The sequence below is a fragment of the Dipteris shenzhenensis genome, chromosome 1 (genome assembly GCF_047967505.1).
Source record: "Dipteris shenzhenensis isolate YYH24624 ecotype China chromosome 1, Dip_SZ_1.0, whole genome shotgun sequence".
Taxonomy (NCBI): Eukaryota; Viridiplantae; Streptophyta; class Polypodiopsida; order Gleicheniales; family Dipteridaceae; genus Dipteris; species Dipteris shenzhenensis.
In genome coordinates, this window is record NC_141596.1 from 32,536,747 (window position 1) to 32,559,940 (window position 23,194).

Consider the following 23,194-nt stretch of genomic DNA (forward strand, 5'->3'; position numbering starts at 1 on the left):
ACCTTCCGAAGATTTCGTCCATGTTGTGGCCTGACGATATTGCAATAAAATTCTTTGTATCTTAAGTGGTGTGTTGCCCTATCAGCTAGATGGTCTAAGCATTTTTTTGCTTGGATGCTCGTTTGGGAGACTTAAATGAAATCGTTTAGTCTCCACAAGCAGTTGTAGCTTGAATGAAAAGAATGTGGACCACTTTGTGATTAGCCTTCTCCTTTAGTGCTAGCCTTTGTCACGACTGAGTCTGCCCTTCACCTCCGTTGTGCCGATAGAAACTCAGACGATGACCTTGTGTAAGTGGATGCTCAAGTATGTGTGGGTGTGTGGATTTGTATGTGAGAGCATATGTTGATACTATTGTCTACACCCACTGTTGGGCGCTGATGACATCAGTGGGAATGTCATGGTAGCTAGTCCCTGCTATGCATGATGGAGTATGTGGTTTTCAACCTTATGAATATCATGAGATTGAAACTGTACTATGTGCTGTGTTTTTAGAGGATGAGTTTGGGCATGTTCCTGGATTCATCTAAGATATCTGATGGACTGCACTATGTCTCTTGGAACTGATCTAATCGTGGCTGAGGGTTTGGCTTGAGGTGGCTGTCTTGTGGGCAAGTACACTGCCACAGGCAGTCGGTGTTGGATGTGGGGAGCACTGGAAGGAAGCTGGAATGCCAGGAGGAGACAACGGGCTGAAGGAACTGAATTGTACTTGCAAATGGATAATGAGAAAGTACAAAGAGTGGGAATATGGGGCTTGAAGTCAACTTAGGCCAAGTGTCCTAAATGAACTAGGACTAGACTTCTGAAATGGGAACCTGTCTTGTCACTGCATGCTTTGAATACACCATTGACCATTGATATTCAGTACAATTTATGGAGTCAAATCCCCTACGAGTCCTTATACTTGTGATCTAGCCGTTAGCTTTTGGCAAAGTAGCAGCCATAGCAAGGCCTGCCCAATGCACAGCTTGCATTCCAAGGAGTTCTTAGATTACTTGAGTTCTTGGGTTAATACTGACTTAGAGATCTCAAAAGCCTTAAACCATGAAGAGGCCTACTGAAATGGAAGAACCTCAGTATGCCAGCAAGTACAAGCCAACTTGGGCAGCACAAAGGTGAACACCTAGAGCCTGTTCACTTGATTGAAGTTGATACGTATGGTTTGCAATTTTTTTGAACTTGGTTGCTAGTTAAGATGTTCATGCGTGCGGTTATTTTCTTAATGATTGCATTTGATGAAAAAATTGGTTTCTTGACGGACCCCTTCTTCGAAGGAGGGGCTTAACAAAAAAAACAGCGTTTGCAAGTTGACACACGTCATATTTTTGTGCTGCAGAGTTTGAATGCCTACAGAAAAACTGCTTGCAAAGTCTTGCGCATGAACCAAAAAACAACCAGCATTGAAAAACCAGGCTTGATTTCAAATCAGATTGCAACATCATGGTTTTTGGCTGATGTGGGAACAGACCCATAGGATAGTAGAAAATTACTCGGTTGGCATGATAAAATGCCATCCGAGGAGAGATTGTGCATCCCATATCACGTAGTCCCATCTGTCCACAAATGTTGTTAGGGAGAGAGAGGCTTGGACAGGCTCTCATCCTAGCTAGGTATTCGTGGAAGCCCGAGCTCAAGAATGACCCAAGTGAGTAATGGCTCGCACGTATATGGATATAGGGTGTCTTAGGTGTCTCAGGCCTATGACTACCTTTAGTGCACCAAAGGTACCACGTGCCCTAAGTGTCCCAAGGTTAGGATACATGACCATAGGTTAACATGACCTCCATAACAGTAGACACGTTATTCCTTGACGTCTATTCCTTGACGTGGACGTATGATTCTCCCCCCCTTATTTAAGTAGTGAGACATGGTTATGATGCAAAAGAGAATCAATACTTTTCCCAAGTAGTGTCCTCTTCTTAGCAATCTTTTCATAAGCTTCAGCTTTGGAATAACCTTGTCCCTCGGCTATTGGTCTCTATAATCCCAAACCTAAATTTGTACAATTGGATATATTCTAGTCTTACAAATAAATCGAAAGACATTTGGGATGGGGTACATGAGTTGTCAAATTCTCTAGTCGTATGAGTTCATCCTCAAAGACCAAGTTATCTTGAGCACGTAGTACCTCTTTCAATCTATTGATGTGAAAGATTGGATGTACCCGAGCGTATCAAGTAATTGTAGTTTATAAGCCCCATCATTGATCTTTTTAAGGATCATGAATAGAGGAATAGAATATCACATTCCAAAACTTTAGGAGTATAGGAAGATCTAGCTTCCAACCCATCTATTTCTTGATCTTCCATTTTATTATCTATTTTCACATCTTGAAAGACATGTCGGTTTCTAGGTGCAACTCAAATCACAAACCACCACTGGTTGTCCACTCGATCTTATATGTTGACGCAAGCTTTAATGAAGTGAAATATCCATATAAGAAAGTGCTTACTTGTTCATAGTGAGTGGGTAGCATGAATGTGTTAGTAAGATCATCCCAAATTTTGTTGCATCAATGGCAAAAAACCCACTTGGATCCTTTCTGACTGCAGCTTAAGCACCTCTGTAGATGACTTTGAACCATTTCACATCAAATATAAATACTTTGAATTTTTTAAAATTCACTTGCAAAATGTATTGTATAGTTCCAACATAATCCATTTGGCCTGCAATGAGATTTTTATCCCTCGCACTGGTTATGCTATCTTGCGAGAAGTTGGCCATGACTCCTCGATCGAATGTGGTGCGCTTTATCTCTACTCAGTAGTGATTACCATACGCCCACATTGCATTGAAGGAACGGTACTGTAGAGGTATTGAAAATTCTTTAGCACATACATAAAGGTTATGAACGATCAAATGTAAATAAAAGCATCCTTAAGAGCATCTTCCAATCAATTGGTGGTGCATTTAGCATGAATTACTGATAACTCTAGGGATAAGGCCTAACTCTATTGGCCCTTCGTCATGCCTTCTGTCCTCCTCTCTTTTCTTCATATCATTTGATCCAATTCTCCACAATTGTAAAGACAAAAGGTGTTCACTTTGAGTTACAAGGAGATATAAATTTTCTTTTTTCTTTCCCTTTCCTTGTTCAACCTCTCCTACAACCCTTGGATCATCACTATCATCCCAAAGTAAAGGCATGTCTGGATTAAGTTGTATAAGAAACTCTATAATGTAAAACATTGATTCTAGCCATCCTTCTACCATGCTACACTCTGGTCTAGCTTTTTGCCTTACATACCCTTTCAACACCTTCACAAACGGTTCCAAGAAAAACATCCACCGACTATGCAAAGTTTCTACATATGCCACTTCATCTACGAAGTACACGATTAGATGCAATTTAATGTCAATAATACTTGTTGGAAATGCCTTTTCAATCAAACATACGGCTTCGATGGCTGGAATTCTCATTTCTTGAATGGATGATTTCTTTCTCTCTTTTGATGGAATCCATCTGCATATACCCATCGAATAGGCGTTGGAACTAGTTTTTGCAATGAGAAGGAAAATTAGATTTTGAACAATAGACCCTCCAACATACCTTACAATATATTGAGCTTATTGATGGCATTCGATGCATCTTTAGTACTACATCCCTGCAAAGCAAGTGGAAGTACATACTGTAGAGGAAATAATGTGTCATTAAAGTGAAACAAGAGTTCTTGAACATTTTGAATTCAAGAGGAAATAATGTTACTTGTATCATTTTGTGTCAATCATGCAACTTGAGACCACTTAGTTTTCCATTAGAAGTGAAGGTACCCTTCAAGTTGGGATTTTAATACCCACGATAACACTTTTCACATAGCTCTCTTCCATTTTTGTCAACACCCACTGTGCCTTTGGTAAAATCGCCTTGCCATTGATGCATTTTTTCCAAAAGGCCCTTCTGGTTCCCATCACTTTCAAGTCCTCTCATGCTTTCACATTGTCTCTATCTCCAATCATATGCTTCCATATACTTTGTGTCACATTTTTGAATATATGCACTAGGTCCAATGGACATGTGACTTTATGATGCCTCCAATAAGGAAGAGTGTAAAATATGAAAGTCGTTGCATGCCTGGTGGAGGCATGGTGACCTCAAGATCATGCCAAAGTCACTCCCAATCTCCGAATCATATGATTGGATGAATATCAGTTAGTTCTGCAGCACCAAGGATGGATCCACTCGATATGGATGGTTCATAGGAAGAAACCGCATGTGCTTCTCATATACCATCTTCGAAAGATGTTTGGAGTACCAACTAGACAAACTATCTCCACAAGTTGGACATGTGTAGTATTCGGACACTTGGAGACATGTTTAAGCAAGAGGATACATTGAGACAGACTTGAGAGGGGTAAAAAGAACACAATCAATAGCAGATTAATTTTGGTGAGTTGAGCGGAAGAGAATTTTTATACCTGAGCAATCATTCAAGTCGGGATAATCATGCATTGTCCACATCAGAATGCCTTTGACTTGAAAATGGCATTGGTCCAAAGGCCTTGAAATATCATAAACCTCCATGCCATTCCATATTATTTGCAACTCATCACATCCATGTTCTTTACCTTATGCTTGCTTGGCACAGTGAGTGCCAACATCAGATGCCCCTTCTTTATGGTCAACCATGGAGGAATATTGTAGATTGTGACTACCACCGACCATGTGGACCATGACGTGGATTGTCGCCCAAATGGATTAACCCCATCCATAGCCAGTCCAAGACACAAATGCCGAGGCTCCAAAGCAAACTCTGACCACATATTTTCTACATGTCTCCAAGCCTTTCCATCTGTGGGGATCCTTAATGTTCCATCCATAGAGCGGTTGCAAGAATGCCAATCCATAAGTCCATCCACAACAATTCACAACGAAACAGGGGTGCTTAATGCGTGTCAAGATGGGCATGTGTCACAATACCTTTCCGGAATCTTATCGCCTTGTGTGTATATAGAGATGCACCACATTGTGGACAAGGTGTAGAGTGCTCGTGTATTCCTCTATAAAGAATACAATCATTGGGGCATGCATGAATTGACTTGTAATCCATTCCTAATGATGCAACTATTCTCTCTGCATCATTTCTTGAGCCGAGAATTGCATTGCCTTTGGGAAGTAGTGTTTGAAGTAACCTGAGTCATCGATCCATTCAATATATTTGAAACATCAATTTGGAAGTACATGCAATGAAACATTTTAATCAAGTAACTTAGAATTCTTACCGAAAGAGGGATGAAATGCTAGTGTCTGACCATGTTTGACCATCCATAAGTTGCAAGACTAGAAGAATTCTTGCAAGATGAGATTTACTTGCCCCTTCATATAATACAGTATTTGCCTCACGTCGTAAGCTCTCCTCCTCAGAACTCATGTTATGGTTGGGGGGTTGGGTCCTCTCTCATTGCTTCGACATCTTCATCTCTTTTCATCTTGGGGTGAAGGAGGATCAAAGTAAGTGTTTATCATGGCATGCATCACATCATCCTCATTTAGTGCATCCTCCTCTTCAATGCTTCTATCATGTTGCACCTCTAGCTCTCGATCTTCCCTGAGATAATTTCAATATTCTTGGGACAACATTGAATCATGAGGACGACTATACAATATGTGTGCTCTCAAACTTCCTGGAACAAGCTCATCTCCCTATATGAAAAAGACTTTAGTGAATTGAATCAAAAATCCCACGTACAAGAAAGCATTTCTATCATGATTGCAAACATAGAAAAGGGTGGAAGTGATCTCATCATTAAATGATTTTGTACCTCATCATTAAACTCAACCTCGGGTAAAGGCTGGAAGCAACCCCATTTTTTTATGTGTGTCATTGATATGGTGCATAGTCTCATTATAACACCTTTGTGCCGCGCATAATCACACAAGATCCGTTCATAAAGATTCCCTTTCCTATAGTGTCTTCTTCGAATGTCAATGAGCTCGAAGACATCTACAAAAATAACACCAAACCTGTTACACTATGTCACAAAATCCTATATCAATAACAAAAAATGCATGAGATGAATCCTAATTTGGACAACTTGTGCAACTAGTTTGTTCCATCGATATTACCATCGATATAGATTTTGGAAAATATACCAGAGTCGATATTTCCATCGATAAAACCGTTGATATTAGCGTCAATATAGAGCTTTCTACTACCAACACCCCATCATCTGTCTTCACTATTCAAACACATGACATGTAGACCTATTAAATCACTTGGAGAGCTGATGGGGGAAACATAGCATGTACTCACAAAGTTTCATGCGGATCGGATATCATTATGGTCTCCCTCTACAACTGCATCCACCAACAGAATGGACATGAAAGTTTAGGAGGGCATGCCACCAAAAGAAGATGATGCTGAAGTTGATCTTCTTGATGTACCCAATCCATAGTACTGTAAGGTTGATCTTCTGGCAGGATATTTTATAATGGAAGAACATGAAGGATGGCAAAAAACTTTAAGATGGCAAGAAAGTTTAGGAAGAAAGAAGAGGGAGTATGGCAGGTCAATTTAGGATGAAGGGAAGGGAGTGTAGGGATACAATACTCTTACAATACTCTGGATGGGGAAACATCAAGAATATCAACTTGGGCATCATCTTCTTCTCACCACCACCACAAGCCTCCCTCAACCTTACTTTGAGGTTCTTATTGATCTTCTCGATCTTAGGATGGGTATGATACCCATATTGCATATAAGAAAACGAAAGCAACAATGTGAGAATCCAAGTGTCCCAAAAGCTTGGTGAAGGAAAGATACTATCAATAATGCAAATGTTCAATCACTGGAGATGCGATCTAGATGTAGAAGGCCTCATAAATGTATATCTTTCAACACTCATGTTTTCTACCACGCATCATGCATGAGTGTTGAAAGATATGCATTTGTGAGCTTCGAGCCTATGTGTGTGTCTTCGATGGGTACGATACTTTTCAGAAGCCTTAATGTGAGTAAGATCAAGGCACTTGAAAAGTATCATACCCGTAAAAACTCATTTGCATGGTTGGATTTTCATATATCCTTGTTTCCTACCGCGCATCATGCATGAGTGTTGAAAAATATGCACTTGTAAGCTTTGAGCCTATGCGTGTGTGTCTCAGATGGGTATGATACTTTGAACAGGCCTTAATGTGAGTAAGATAAAGGCCCATGCAAAGTGTCATACCCATAGGAACTCCTTTGCATGGTGGGGTATGCATATTTTCTTGTTTCGTACCACGCTAATGCATGAGTGTTAAAGAATATGGATTTGTGAGCTCCGGGCCTATGGGTGTGTCTCCTATGGGTATGATACTTTGCACAGGCCTTGATGTGAGTAAGATAAAAGCACGTGCAAAGCATCATACTCATTGGAACTCATTTGCATGGTTGGGTATGCATATTTCCGCATTTCCTACCATGCATCATGCATGAGTGTTGAAAAATATGCCTATCTGTGTGTCTCCGATGGGTATGATGCTTTTCATAGGCCTTAAAATGAGTAATATAAAGGCCTGTGCAGAGTATCATACCATTAGAACTCATTTTCATGGTTGGGCATTTATAATTCCTTGTTTAGTATCATGCAGTACGCGTTTAAAAATATTCATTGGTGTGCTTCTAGCATATGTATGTGCTCTCTATATGGGAAAACATTTGGCATGAAGCGTGGTCCACTAGTGTACTAGAGGCACACCAAGTCTTGTCCCATTATAAGACACGGAGCCATGGAGTTGGCCTTACCCTATCGAAAATTAATCAACTTAGGGTGTGGTAAAAAATGGTATTCATACATTGAAACAAGGCCTTGCACTAGTCCAAATGGAAAAAATAACCAGCATAAATATTTGTCCCATCATGATTTAGAGACCTAGCAATTTTGGTCCTGTTCCAGCCACTGATTCCCAACATCCCATGTAAAACCAATGTTTGCGGACCCACACATGTCACCGTGTATGCCACTAGGGTTTTCTTAAAAAGGTGCCTTGCATACATTTTTATGAGACAATATTTGGCACAGAGCTTGGTCCACTAGTGTTCTAGAGGCACACTAAGTCCTGTACCATTTAAAGACATGGGACCATGGATTTGATCTTACTCTATCGAAAATTAATAAGCTTAGGGTGCGGTAAAAAATGGCATTCAAGCATTAAAAGAGGCCTTGCGCTACTCCAAAATGCAAAAATACCTAGCATAAATCTTTGTCCCATCATGATTTAGAGGCCTACCACTTTTAATTGCATTTTGGCCACTGATGCCCAACATCCCCATGAAAAACCAATGTTTGCGGACCCCCACATGCCCTCGTGCTGCATTCCGCTAGGGTTTTCTTAAACAGGTGCCTTGCATACATTTTTATGGGACAATATTTGGCATGGATCTTGGTACATTGGTGTCCTAGAGGCACACTAGGTATTGTCCCATTTGAAGACACGGAGCCATGGATTTGGCCTTATCCTATCAAAAATTAATCAGCTTAGGGTGTGGTAAATATGGCATTCACACATTAAAGCAAGGCCTTGTCTTACTCCAAATGCAAAAATACTTAGCATGAATATTTTTTTCATCATAATTTAGAGGCCTACCAATTTTGGTCCCGTTCTGGCCACCGATGCCTAACATCCCCATGCAAAACCAATGTTTGTAGACCTATCTCTAACTCTATACCGAGTTGATCTCCTATATCATCATTTAACTCTAGCATTATACGTTTACCTAAGACTTGATCATCTTCTTCAATAAAATGTGGTGATTCTTGATGATCATCATCTTCTTCCTCAATATCGTAATCTCCATCTTCCTCTTGTACGATGTCATTATGCGCATCTTCCTCTTGGCTCATATTGTGATCTTCATCTTCTTTGCTAGATCGTACGTTCACCTAAGACTTGATCATCTTCTTCAATAAAGTGTGGTGATTCTTGATGATCGTCATCTTCTTCCTCAATATCGTAATCTCCATCTTCCTCCCGTACGATGTCATTATGCGCATCTTCCTCTTGGCTCATATTGTGATCTTCATCTTCTTTGCAGGACCCATCTGGATCAATTGGATCCGGCATTGGTAGTGGTATCTCCATATCCACATCAATATCTTCAAAATTTTGCTTACTTCGTGGTGCAACTTGGATCTCATGTCACCATCTTGGATCAGTTAAAAACGAAAGCTTCGATCAATTAAATCATTAGTATGCACCTACTCACAGTGCTCGGGAAGAAAAAAGTATCACTTTCATCGGTCCAAAGTTTGGTGGAGTCTATTGCAAAGAAACTGCTACTGTCTTTTCTAACTATCGCATGGGGACCGTTGTAAATAGTTCTAAACCATTTTACATCAAGAATGAAAATTATAAATCGTCTGAAATCAATTTCATAGATTTTGCGTATGGTTCCACAATAATCCAACTGTGGGGAGAGAAGATTGGTATCTGAAGCACTTGCTCGGCTATCTTGTGTGAAGTTAGCCATGACCCCACAAGCATACGTGACTCTCTTTGAATCGATGTGTTCCACATGAAAATGTCATCCATATGACCATAATGCACTGTACTTTTTGTACTGCAAAAGAGCATCATTAAAACAATGAAGATGCATCTATCTTATAGCGTATATTGCCACAAATAATTACTTAATTACATCAAGAGAGAAAAAACTTACATGCATCATACATCCAGATGATAACTCTCGCTCGTGCTCGTTTATTGTCTCTCCATCGCATTCGGCTTTGTGTAGAGCCAGTTGTAGCCCAATCAAGTGACATGTGAGCGGGAGAAGGGCAAGATCCCATGGATATGGTTGCGATTGCTTGTATTACTCTAAATCTCTTCCTTGCAACTATTTTCTACTTTGCCTGCTTCATATCTCTCAATCCACTTTTGCATCTCCTTGCTATTAAGGATACAAAACTTATTGAATTTCTCCATTTTCTCTTCGCTCATCTTTCTTTCAATCCCTTTTCCTTGGGGAACCTCGCCAATAATGCGATCATCATCCTTGTTATGCCAAGCCTGCGGCATATCAGGATCTGTGGATGCAAGAATCTCTGTGATATATACTAATGACTCTTGCACAAGCCATCCCTCTGCCATGCTTGCTTCTAGTCTTGCTCTTTGTCTTACAAATCCCTTCAAAGTTTTCATAAACCGCTCGAGAAAAAACATCCAGTGACTATGAATGGTACCTGCAATGGCCACCTCATCAACTATGTGCACAAGCAAGTGCACTTGAGTTGTCATAATGCTCAAGGGAAAGTGCTTCTCAAGCAAGCATATGGCCTCAATGGAATCCACCCTAGACTTATCGATGCTCGATATGGAGATCTCTTTTTGAGATATCCACCTATTTCACATGCCCATGTAACATATATTCATAATCAATCTATAGATTATTCAGCTTAAATTGAAGAAAATGCAATCAATGCGATATGATAGTAAGCATGCCTCACAATACCACTGATCTTGAATATAGCATTTCTAACATCTTCTTGTAAGCACCCTTTTATTGTAATTGGGAGGATGAACTATCAAAGCAACAAAGAAGTCATGTCAATAATATAACATAATCATAATTGCACTAACACATCATGATTATCGATACACTAATCCTACAGCTTAGAATACCTGTAAGACCTTGTGCCAATCATGGGACTTGACCCCACTAAGCTTATTTCCTTTGAAAATGCTCCTTTCAAGCAATGCATGTACCTTGTGGGTGTTTGAAAAGAGGCAATGTCCGCCTTGACCGTTGCCTCCTCTCTCATGGAGAGGATCCATGTTGCTTTCGGGAGGATAACTTTTTTCGAAGCACGCACTTGGGGCCACAAACGAGACATCCTATTCATAGCACACAAGTCTTCTCACACTCCTCTCGAGTCTTTGGAACCAACCAAGTGTGCCCAAATAGTAGCTCCCACATTCTTGAAGATATGCATGGGATCCAAGAGATGATTGATTTGTAATTGACCCCAATAAGGAAGCTCATGAAAGATCGATAGCCTCTTCATACCACAAGGAGGTTCCATTCGCCCTCCAAGCCTAAATCCAGTCACTTGCCTTCAAATATGGTGGTGGTGGATCAAGCTGATCTCCACACGTGAGATGGTCCAACGGAAGGCATCGAGCATGACCTTCATAAACATTTTTCCTCATATGTTTGGAGTATCATGCAAGTGATTTCAAACCCAGTCCACAAATAGGACAAGCATGGTACATGAATGTGTTAGCATAAGACATGCATGTGAAAGAGAGTCATAAAAGCATAATCCTATATTATACATGTAAAGACACAACCATGTACCTGCGCACTCTCCATATCGTGGGTTGTCATGCATGGTCCACATCAAGATACCCCTGACTAAAATATCATTGGTATGTCTAGGAGCATATGTAACTCCTCTATCAAAGGTGCCATGTACACATCCATATTTTTGGCCTTGTACTTCCCTGGCACAAGTAGTGCAAGCATGAGGTGTCCCTTTTTTATTGTTAGCCATGGTGGGATATTGTAATTCACCAAGACTATGGGCCATGTTGACGAAGATGTCGAGCGTAACCCGAAAGGATTCACAACGTCCATGGCGAGCTCAAGATGTAAGTTGCATAGCTCCCTCGCAAAGTCCGGCCACTAATTGTCTATGTGCTTCCAAGCCACACAATCTACGAAAATCCTCAATGTGTCATTAGTGGATCGATGAGATGCATGCCAAGTCATCAACTCCGCTATGGATTTGCATCGGAACATGTGATATATTCTTGCAATGATGGGAAAATGTCTCAAGACCTTTACCGGTATCTGTTCACCCTACAAGTCATCTCTATATCGTTGTTTCCCACACTTCGAACAACTAGCCAAATCTCCATGCTCACGATGAAAGAGAATACAATCATTACGCCAAGCATGGATGGTATCATATTCCATACCCACTGTTGTTAGCATCTTCTTCGCTTCATCTCTTGATGTGGGCATGGAATTTGATGCAGGCAACATCTTCTAGAGCAACCTATCGCAATTCAAACATACATAGGCTTCGAATAATGATGATTCTCAAACATACATGATGCTTCTCAAAACAAACAATATCTAAATAATGAGTCAAATTAATGCGGGAGCTAACCTCATTAAGGTCGAGACACTTGTATCCCACCACCCATACTTTGCTTGTAGATTCAAGATTGAGAGACAAGCCCGCAGTTTAGACATCCTAGCACCCTCGTACAACTATGTTTGCAACTCTCGCATATTGACCTCAGGCTCTGACATCACGTGTACATGTGAAGTAGTGCCCCTAAAAATAGAATCCATCATGTCCACCATACCCTTGTCATCATCTAGCACATCCGGGAGACTATAGTCTTGCTCAAAGTGTAAAGGTATATGTGCACCCTCGCCAACCTCCTCATCCTGTCTCAAGATTTCATGTAAATATAAGATCTTGTCTCAAAGTTTCGTGTCATAATGGTATCCAATATTAATCACGAACTCTATATAGCGACACTGGCCACCCTTCTCCTCTCTACTTGTGTGAAAGGAAGTTTTTCTAGAGGGTGTGTCTCTTTAAACAATGTAGGTTCATTTTTTGTGAGATTTCGTTTTGTGAGTGTTGAAGCATGTTTCTCCTTGTATTGCTAATGCTATGTGCTAATTTTCATGCTTGATTTTCAGAGGCTAAGGACAAAAAATGAGATTTGGTGAAAGAAAGAAAACTCACCTCTTCTCTTTTTGGTATTTCTCTTCCTCCTTTTTCTCCTTGTTTGTAGGCTTATGCTTTCTCCTTGTTTGTAGGCTTCTCCAAACTCATCCAATCCCTTTGAAAAGTTGCTTCTCCAAACTCCTCCTTCCTCTAACTAGTTATCTGAAAAAATGGTATGTTTCCTCTGTTTTGTAGGGCCAGGTAAAAAAGTACTTCCTCTTTTTCCCTTTTGTTATTTCTGTTATTTGCATTGGCTTGCAGCTAACACCTTAAGTGGTAGCTACAGTGATGGGCGTAGGAACCCTCTCTTTCCCTCTCTTCTCTTATTCCCTCTTCTTCCTCTCTTTTCCTCTTTTCCTACCTCTTTCCCCCCTCTTTCCCTCAAATGCTCATGCATAAGATAAGCGTATGCTTTCTCTCTTTTTCTCTTATGCATATGCTTTTCCTTCTCTTATGCTTATGCTCTTTTCCCCTCTTTCAATCTCTTTTTCCCTCTTCCTTCTCTTATTTTCCACTCTCTTTTTTCCTTTCTTTGTCTCCTATGCTTATGCATGTGCATGTATATGCTCATATGCTCATGCATAAGCACAAGCTTATGCTTTCTCTCTTTTTCTCTTATGCTCATATGTTCATGCATAAGTATAAGCATATGCTTTCTTTCTTTTTCATAAGCATATGCCTATGCCTATGCTTATGCTTATGCTTATGCATGAGCATATGCTCATATGCTTATGCATAAGCACAAGCATATGCTTTCTCTCTTTTTCCCTCTCTTTTTCTCTTCTTTTCATAAGCATATGCCTATGCCTATGCCTATGCTTATGCTTATGCTTATGCATGAGCATCTGCTCATATGCTTATGCATAAGCACAAGCACATGCTTTCTCTCTTTTTCTCTTATGCTCATATGCTCCTGCATAAGCATAAGCATATGATTTCTTTCTTTTTCTCTTATGCTTATGCTCTTTTTCCCTCTTCCTTCTCTTATGCTTATGCTCTTTTCCTCTCTTCTTTTTCCCCTCTTTCGATCTCTTTTTCCCTCTTCCTTCTCTTCTTTTTCCCTCTTCTTTTTCCCCTCTTATGCTTCTCTTTTCCCCTCTTCCTTCTCTTATGCTTATGCTCTTTTCCCCTCTTCCTTTTCCCCTCTTTCAATCTCTTTTCCCCTCTTTCAATCTCTTCCCCCTCTTTCAAACATGTGCTTTCTCTCTTTTTCTCTCATGCTCATATGCTCATGCATAAGCATAAGCATATGCTTTCTTTCTTTTCTCTTATGCTTATGCTCTTTTTCCCTCTTCCTTCTCTTATGCTTATGCTCTTTTCCCCTCTTCTTTTTCCCTTCTTTCAATCTCTTTTCCCCTCTTCCTTCTCTTCTTTTCCTCTCTTATTTTTCCCTTCTTTTAATCTCTTTTCCCCTCTTTCAATCTCTTTTTCCCCTCTTTTAATCTATTTTTCCCTCTTTCAAACATATATTTTCTCTCTTTTTCTCTTATGCTCATATGCTCATGCATAAGCATAAGCATATGCTTTCTTTCTTTTTTCCTTATGCTTATGCTCTTTTCCTCTCTTCTTTTTTCCCTCTTTTGATCTCTTTTTCCCTCTTCCTTCTTGAGTTTGAATTTCATAATTGTCTCAAGTAATTAATTGTCTTTTCGCTTCTCACCCACTCTTGTTTTTTGTTTTCGTGTTTGTGTCTACGTTTGTCCAATCCCCCCAAATTAGACCGAGGACCATGTCGCACGTCTAACAAGTACAGAAACCTTCGTAGGAGGAGACATCATGATCTCTACTCTCCAGAGGACTTTGATTCCACTCAAGCGACACCTCAGAAGCCTACCCTTGTGACTACTCCTGATCGATGCCTCTCGGATGTAGCACTGTGACTACCCTCTGGGAACTCCTTTGCTAGTAGCCCATGGCTTTGTTGGGAGTCCCGACGAGTTTGTCGCATAGATGACTGATGCGGAGGCAATGAGATTCTTCTCTTTGCTATCCCAAAGGACCTCAGCAAACCCTCTCTTACATCGATGGTTGGACCTATTGTCCAACCGTCCCCTCTAGCCCCTTCGACTGAGGGGTCATCACCTAGGCATGCCCATCGTAAGGGAAGGAATTGTAGGAACATACATGCATCACAACTCTTCTAATGCTTCTAGTGGAGACTGTGGCAACTCTTATGATGCTTCCAATGGAGGCTGTGGTGCTCTAGATGTACACTCAGTCTCTACTTCTTTCTGTAGTATGTAGTGCTTTCAGAGTAGACTTAGTATCCTCTTCCTTAAATGCAAAAGCAGAGGCTGTGGCAACTCTTCTGATGCTTCCAGTGGAGGCTATGGTGCTGTAGGTGTACACTGAGTCTCTACTTATTCTGTAGTGTGCAGTGCTTCCACAGTAGACTCAGTCTCCTCTTCCTTAAATGCAAGCTCTGATATTGCTTCAGTTGCACGTTCTATTCTAATGGCAGCAATTAGGTCTCGAATGATTTCAGCCCTAAACAATTATATATCCTCCTTTGAATATTTGAGCTCCAAAGAGTTTTCCAATGAGACCTGTGGCTTAAGTGAGAAAATTTCTTTGAAAATCAAATGCAGTTATATGCAACTCTCCACCACAACTATGCCCATCTTCTTGCTCTACTACTAAACGCTTTTGGAAGTCTAGCGAGTTTTTGTACTATCCTATTTCTTTGATAGTAGATACCAACTTCTCAACCGACCTGCTCATCATGACATATTAAAAAAACTTAGTGTGTCTATTACATAAGGTACATAATATAGAAGTAACAACAGATTAATAGAATACTTACGTTTGCACTGAGCCATGAAAGCTTGCAATTGAGTTGACAAACCAGTAATACTTGCCTTCAAGGTCCCAAACCACCAGACTCCAATGTTCCCTACATGAAAAATTAAGAACCATTATTATTTAACACAATGTTGCCAGTATAAGATGAAAATAAAGGTTGCCATGATACTTACATCTTGTGATATGCCATAAATAGGACTCGCACGCCATGTAAATGTAAAGACTGTAACTATTGGAAAACTGAAGGAAAAGAGTAGAGTGGACACAAACTCAGAATACTTGCATTACTTGCTTGTAGAATGAAGAAGAGTGAGGTCCTTAAGTAGGCACCTCATACATGCTCACTGACATCACTGATGACCTCAGAGCTCCACAATCATCTCCTCAATCTGCTCCTAGATTCTCTCAATCATCCTATGTGGCTCTCCACCACCTAACTGTGCTTGTGGGCACCTAACTGTGCCTCTAGCACTCACACATAGAAACATAAGGTGTGCCTGAGGCATACACCTTGAGATATCCCAACAAACCCCCCCTCAAGGAAATGCCTCAGACTATGTCAAGGATACATCTAGTCTCATAGTTTCTCATGCCATCTCATGGTGGTCAAGGATAAATCTATGGCTAGGTTCTCATGCTAGCAAGGGTTCCCTTGGGTGTAAGGTAAACAAAAAGGGATACAGAAAGACCTTCGAATGGTTATCTCCCCTACATGTACATGCACACAATGTCTACAGGAGGTACCATGGAACAAAACATACACATGGCCTACATCATAAGGTGACCAGAGGTGTTTACAAAACACACAAAAGACAATAGTTTATTTTCATTCATTTTGGAGGACTATCCAGGCTGAGTACCTTGACATAAAAAGAGAGATCTGGAGCATACATAGAGATGTTTAAAATGCATAATCTTCATGGGATGCCTCATCTTGTGGAGGCTCAACTGAAAGTAGATTTGCATTTTCTTTCTTTGCTTTGGCTCTGCAAAACTTCTCATTATGGTTGTTCTTGCCACAGTGCTTGCATGGATTAATTTTGAAGCAGTCCTTTGAAAGGTGATTTGTCTTTCCACAGTGATTGCAAGGAGTATACTTGCCCTTCTGGACTTTTATAGCATAAGCAGTGTCATTGCCTTTCCTGAGCTCCATATGCCTTTCTTCTTCTTGGAGAGCAAAGATAATACCTTCAAGATTAGGATTAGGAAGATTTTTCAAAGTGGTAACTATGTGATCATAATCTTCAGGCATGCTCTTAAGTAACACTGCCATAGCATCATCTGGAGAAATAGGAGAGTTGATAGAAGCTAATTGAGTCATAAGACTCTGCATATAGTTGACATGAGCTGCTAAAGTAGTACCACTAGTCATCTTCAATTCAAAGAAAGAGATTTTAAGTGATAGTTTAGAGATGTGAGAGCTAGCACCAAAAATCATGTCAAGCTTCTGCCAAGCTTCCGAAGGAGACTCCAAGTCAGAGATATGGTGTATATAATCATCTCCTAAAGCAAGAGCAATGATACCATATGCTTTTTCTTCTCTAGCTGGATCCCTTGTCGGTCGTGTCAGAGTTGAGGATTCTCCAGCATTGGAGGCCGTAGAAGAAGCGGTAGGAGTAGGTTTGACAAGTCCCCATAAGTTCTCCCTCATCAATGCAAATTTCACCTTCATCTGCCATGTATGGAAGCCCTTTCCATTGAACTTTTCTAGATTCAATAGGGTAGCCATGAGAGGGTCTAACCCAGATATTGGGCAGTGTCTATCTCTCTTACAAGGCAAAAAAAAAAAAACTGAAAGACTTCCAAAATATGAGCACTTGATGTAGCAAAGACTAGTGACCAATATTCAAACAATGATGCTTCTTCTTACATGCTTCACAGAGGTGGCTTAAAATGAGAACTTTCCAATCAAAACCAGGTCTAGTAATTCAAAACAAAACTGAAGCCACACTTGTACTGAAGTTATTGAAAGCTTCAAAATACCAGAATTGCTAGAGTAGCATTTTATGTAGCATCATCTTCAACAGCTTATCAAAACTGTCAAAACTAAAGAGCTGAACTTGGAGGGCTTATAGCTCACTCTTCAAAGCAAAAGAAAGGGGGATTTTTGAGGCAAAAGAAAGCTGGTATACCACAGTAGATTCTCTGGGAAGAAGAGGCACAAAAACGCATCAGGTCACCTTCTCTTTCTTCTACAAAGTCGACTAGTTTTTCTCTGTTTTCTCCTTCAATATGCAGCCATTGCTGCTCAAATTTCAGCACAAGGTAGCCCAAGGATGGAGAAGCTTCCCCTAAAAGGAATTAGAGAAAGAAGGAGCAGGCGCAGAGAAAACACAGGAAGAGAAATCGACGAAAACCTTGTAATGGCGATCAGCAGAGATGGAGGTTCTTCAATTCCTTGCAGTCAAAAGTTCGCCCCTTCAAGGTGGATCTCCAGCAGGAAGGGCATGGGAAATGGTTGAGAACCTGAGGAGAATAGGCTTAAGCAAATTTTGGGAAGAAGAGGGAGAGATGGTGAAGAAGAAGAAGATGATGATGATGATGATGTGGTAGAAATGGGCTCAAGGGGGATCAAATGGCTCTGATACCATGTTGGAAAGCATATGTGTCTACATGTTGTCTATAATAGGGTGCACACTCCCTCTTCTCCTTCGAGGAAAATCTCTCCTTCCTTGCTCAAATCGTCCTCCTTTCGTTCCTCCATTATCTTCATTTTCTTTGAAATTCTCTCCTTTCCTTTGATATTCAAGCCCCTCTCATCTTCCCCTAGCATCCATGGACCCTACACATCTCTCTCTCTCTCTCTCTCTCTCTCTCTCTCTCTCTCTCTCTTAAAATGAACCACATACAAACATTCTATAAAAATCCCCCCCTCCCCCCCCCCCACACACACAAATAAAAACACACACACACACTCTCTCTCTCTCTCCCCTCACTCTCTCTTGCCATCTCTGGCCTTCCACTTTAGCCCGCTGCCCTATCTCCCTTCATTGTGCACACCATGTCTACCTCAGCTGTCTTCTACATCAAATAGCCTCAATAGCATTTTGGAGTGCTCTTGTGAGCCATTTGGAGGGGTTTGGACCTGTTGTAGCACTCTTTTTCACACTTTGAGGCATATCTTTGCTGCTCTTTGATTCGGGTTCACATTTGGAGCATCACTAGGCATTTATATATGCTCTTTTGCACACAATGAGAATGTTGTTTTGTTTTGAAGACTGTGACCAGCCCATTTATTTTCTGGTTCTTCATCTTAGCTTGCCGCCCACCTTCACACAAGTCTTTGCTATCATGACCATTGTCTTCTACTTCCTTGCTCGTGGAGAACTCTGAGGGGGATGGTTTTGCTGCAGCAAACCAAATTGCTAATGTATTGCTGTGGATTGAGAAAACTTATTAGTTGTACTGCATGAATGGACTCCATCATTAAGCTAATGTATTGCTGTAGAGAATAGTCCATATCTCAAGACATGAGCTCACCAGCAAAAAGGCAATGCATAAGATCAAATATATTTGAATGTGATGATAAGTCTAATGTAGAAGATGATGGAGATGGTTTCAAACACCCTCCTATCATGAAAGATGCTTCCTTGTGGAGACTACACAGATGTATAGAAGTACCTTACTATCTAAATCCACTCTTGCAGCTTGGGAGAAAGAGATTGTTTGAATTAATATGAAGTTGAATGCAAGGAAAGTATCAAGAGATGATAATTTTGAGCTATTAACAGAGGATTTAGATGGGAAGCCAATGGTTCGAGTATGGTGTCATGAATGCGGTATACCATATGGTTCTGGCTCTATTGAAGGAAAGCAAGCAGCCTATAACTATCCCTCAAACTTCATGAGAACTCATATATTGGAAGGAAAGGGACATGAAAGAAGATATCTGATTAATCGTGGCTTAAAATTAGAAGCATCAACACACAATAAAACCATCAAAATAAAATACATCAATGTCTTCAATGTCCTCCAAGTCATGAAGAAAACCTTTGCAAATGCCAAATTCCCAACCTACAATTTTTGGACAGCTTGTACTACTCAAACACATTGTTTGATGTTACATGAGGGATAAAATATAAAATTTTCATGCATTTCTCTAAATGCTTGCCTACCTTTTCACCATTTCAAGTAAAGTTGAAGGGCTATACATGTCATTATCCATGACTAAAGGGTATTCCTACACATAACTTAGAGACAGTCCATTGTTAGTAATATCAAAGATTCCACTACTTTTCACCCCTATGTTGAAATAGGCTCTTGAGACCCCCACTTGTAAAGAATATAGGCAAGGAAGGTACATACACTTGTTGCAACTTGGGAAGAGATACTTCCTCTCCTTGAAGTTCAAGATGTGGCAACACATCCTTCCTCTTGGGAAGCTTATGTGGACCCTTACCAAAACCTTCTGACTATATTTACTTAGTCAAACTATAAGTTCAAGTCATCCAATGCATTTTAAGAGTTCTAGAACATACTAGAGTTGATAATATTGTCAACTTCTGTCACTTTCTTCTTGATCTTACCTCTACAACACATTAGAGCACACAATATTGCCAGCTTTGGTCACTTTGTTCATAACCATGCCTCTACAACACATTGGAGCTCACAATATTGCCAGCTCGTGTCAGTTTCTTCCTGACCATGCCTGCAAAACACACTAGAGCTCACAATATGGCTAGCTTTGGTCACTTTGTTCCTGACCATGCCTCTACAACACACTGGAGCTCACAATATTGCTTTTTGTGTCACTTTCTTCCTTCCCATGCCTCTCGAACACACTAGGGCTCACAACATTGCCATCTTTTGTCACTTTGTTCCAAACCATGCTTGTTGGGAAAACAATAGATGTAGGAGGGGAAAGAGCTATTGTATCCTATGTGACATGGAAAAGCAAGAGGAAAAAAGCACCCATAGGGGGGCAAAGAGTTGATGTAGCAAAAGGAAAAGCACTGTAGAAGGGAAATAGCATCTATAGAAGGGAAAGAGCACTTGTAGTAGCAGAGGGCTGAGCAAGAGGCCATAGTGCAAAAGAGGGTAGATCAAGAGAGGAAAGAGAAGGCAACGGTAGAGCATGAGGGGATAGAGTAGGAGGAGACACAAAAATAGTGGTAAGAGTAGGAGAGAGAAGATGAGCTGTAGGAGGTGCTGCAACCCAAATTTTGAAAAATGGAGGGACATAACAGTTGGACCAGAGCAGAGGAGAAGAGAGAGAGGGGGGCAGGCCTACAATAGCCTAGAGGACAATAGAAATTCGTCCAAAAGGTCCCACAATGCAGTTGGACCAGAGCAGAGGAGCAAAGAAAGAGGGGGTAGACCTGCAATACACCCAAGGAGAAGAAACATTTACCCACAAGGGCCCCCAAAGACTTAAATGAGATTTGGGGCTGATCTAGGGTGGGTGCACATGGAAGGGTGGTCAAGCAAGGGTTAAAGGAAGGGAGGATGGTTTGGGTGGTCCCCAATGTAACAGGGATAGACAATAGGGGATCTTTGCATGCCTGCCATCCCTCCACCTCAACATACCATTGCCCCACACAAATGAGTACTCTCATTGGTACACCTCAAATCCCTCTCTAATCCCTTGAAATTTAGAAACACTAATTGGAGGCTCTTTTGAGACGCCATTTCTCTCGTAATGTTTTCTTTGCTTTAGTTTTAGAATTTGCTTTAGAGTTCTTGTCTTTTCCATTTTTCTTCCTCTTTTTCCCTTCTGCTTCCTCATCCAAATATTTGTCGAAACTGTCATCCTCTGAACTATGACTTTCCTCGGTCTTTGAGTCAAAATCCTCCTCCTCATCAGACTCTGAGTCAGAATCACTATGCTTTTTCTTCTTGACCTTCTTTTCTTTGTTCTTTTTCACACCAAATCTTCTCTCCGCTCTTTGAATTCAACTAGGTTATTGAAATCATTTTCTCCAACAAGTTGGTCACGGTGCTACTGCAGTCTGCAACTCCTTGTTGAGTCCTTTGCAAAAATAGTCTCCCAACTGTTCTTTAGAGGATTTTTGCCATGTTGCAAGTCTTTTATTTAGGTTTTTGAATTTTTGTTCATAGTCTTTCACCAATAAGTCTTTTTGCTTCATGTTGTGAAGTCTTTTAAGCACTGTCTCTGGCGTCTTTTCCTTCCAAAGGCTTTTGAAGAATGATCCCTTCAAAGTATCATATGTAGTAAAGTGTGCTAGCCCATACTGCATGAACTAACTCATTGGCTTCCCTTCCAATGTGGCTACAAACTAATCCTTTACATCATCAGTTAATCCCTAGAAACCACTTGCAATCCATCAGGTTTCAAACTACCCTACATGATTGTCAGGGTCTTGTTCTTTTTGCGTGCAAACTTTGCATCTTTAACCAATTGATTTTGGTTTGGGTGTGCGTTTGGGTTTTGGCTTGGCTTCGGAATTGGATTTGGATTTGGGTTTGCCATGATGACAGGTACTGGGACAAGTTGTCTCCTTCTTGGTTGAGGTGGCAATGGATTGAACCTGCTTTTTTGAGTTGCTACACAAACTCTTGCTGCCAGATAGGATCCATAGGTAGTTCTGATAAATCACCTAAAGTGCTGGATGCACTGTGGCATGTATCTCTGCATGCGGCAGAAGATGTGAGTGCCTTGTACTGATGAGGGCTTATGTGTTGAATAATTGCATGATCATAGGTAAACTCTTGCTGAGTATCTGCATCTGTGGCAAAAGATGGAGTCAAATCCATGCATAAGAGTGATGATGATTGTACATTACTAGAATCAGACTGAGTTGATGTAGATGGGACTACCTCATATTGAGGATTTATTATCAAATATGCCTTATGCTGAGGGCTTATTGCCAAATGTGCCTCATGCTGAGAGCTTACCAAGAAGTGTGCCTCATGCTGAGGGCTTACCAAGGAATGTGCATGATCAAAAACTGCGGGATGATCCATGCTAACATGTGAAGAATCTCCATTTGATCTGTCAAGGCCAATGAGGCTCGAGTCTGCATCATATACTGGTACATACCTTGTGGCAAAAAATGGTTGAAGAAGGTTCTCTTTCCACTCACAGATCTCATTTGGATTCATGACTGGTATATCATCAATTGTGTGATGTGGATAACTCCATGCTGGAGGCAGTCTCGGCTCTATGCAAGAGGCTTAAAGAGTAGAGTGGACACAAACTCAGAATACTTGCATTACTTGCTTGTAGAATGAAGAAGAGTGAGGTCCTTAAGTAGGCACCTCATACATGCTCACTGACATCACTGATGACCTCAGAGCTCCACAATCATCTCCTCAATCTGCTCCTAGATTCTCTCAATCATCCTATGTGGCTCTCCACCACCTAACTATGCTTGTGGGAACCTAACTGTGCCTCTAGCACTCACACATAGAAACATAAGGTGTGCCTGAGGCATACACCTTGAGATATCCCAATAGTAACCATTTACAAACATCAACTATCGTCTTTCCACTATCACTATGTATAGGAGAAAGGAGGGAATCCAACATATACACATGGTTTTGTACAGCTCTACAAAATCGTGAGATAACTATACTGCACAACAAATAAATGAATATTAGCTTATTAGATTTAATCAAAATATTGAATTATCAAGCAGAGAAAAATTTTGTATCAAACCTGAGAATGGCCATCATAACATTGTTATTGACCTCATTTGAAGCTCTAAAGAAAATTGAAATCTCCTCTCCACCAAATTCAAGATATTGAGGTCTATGTTGA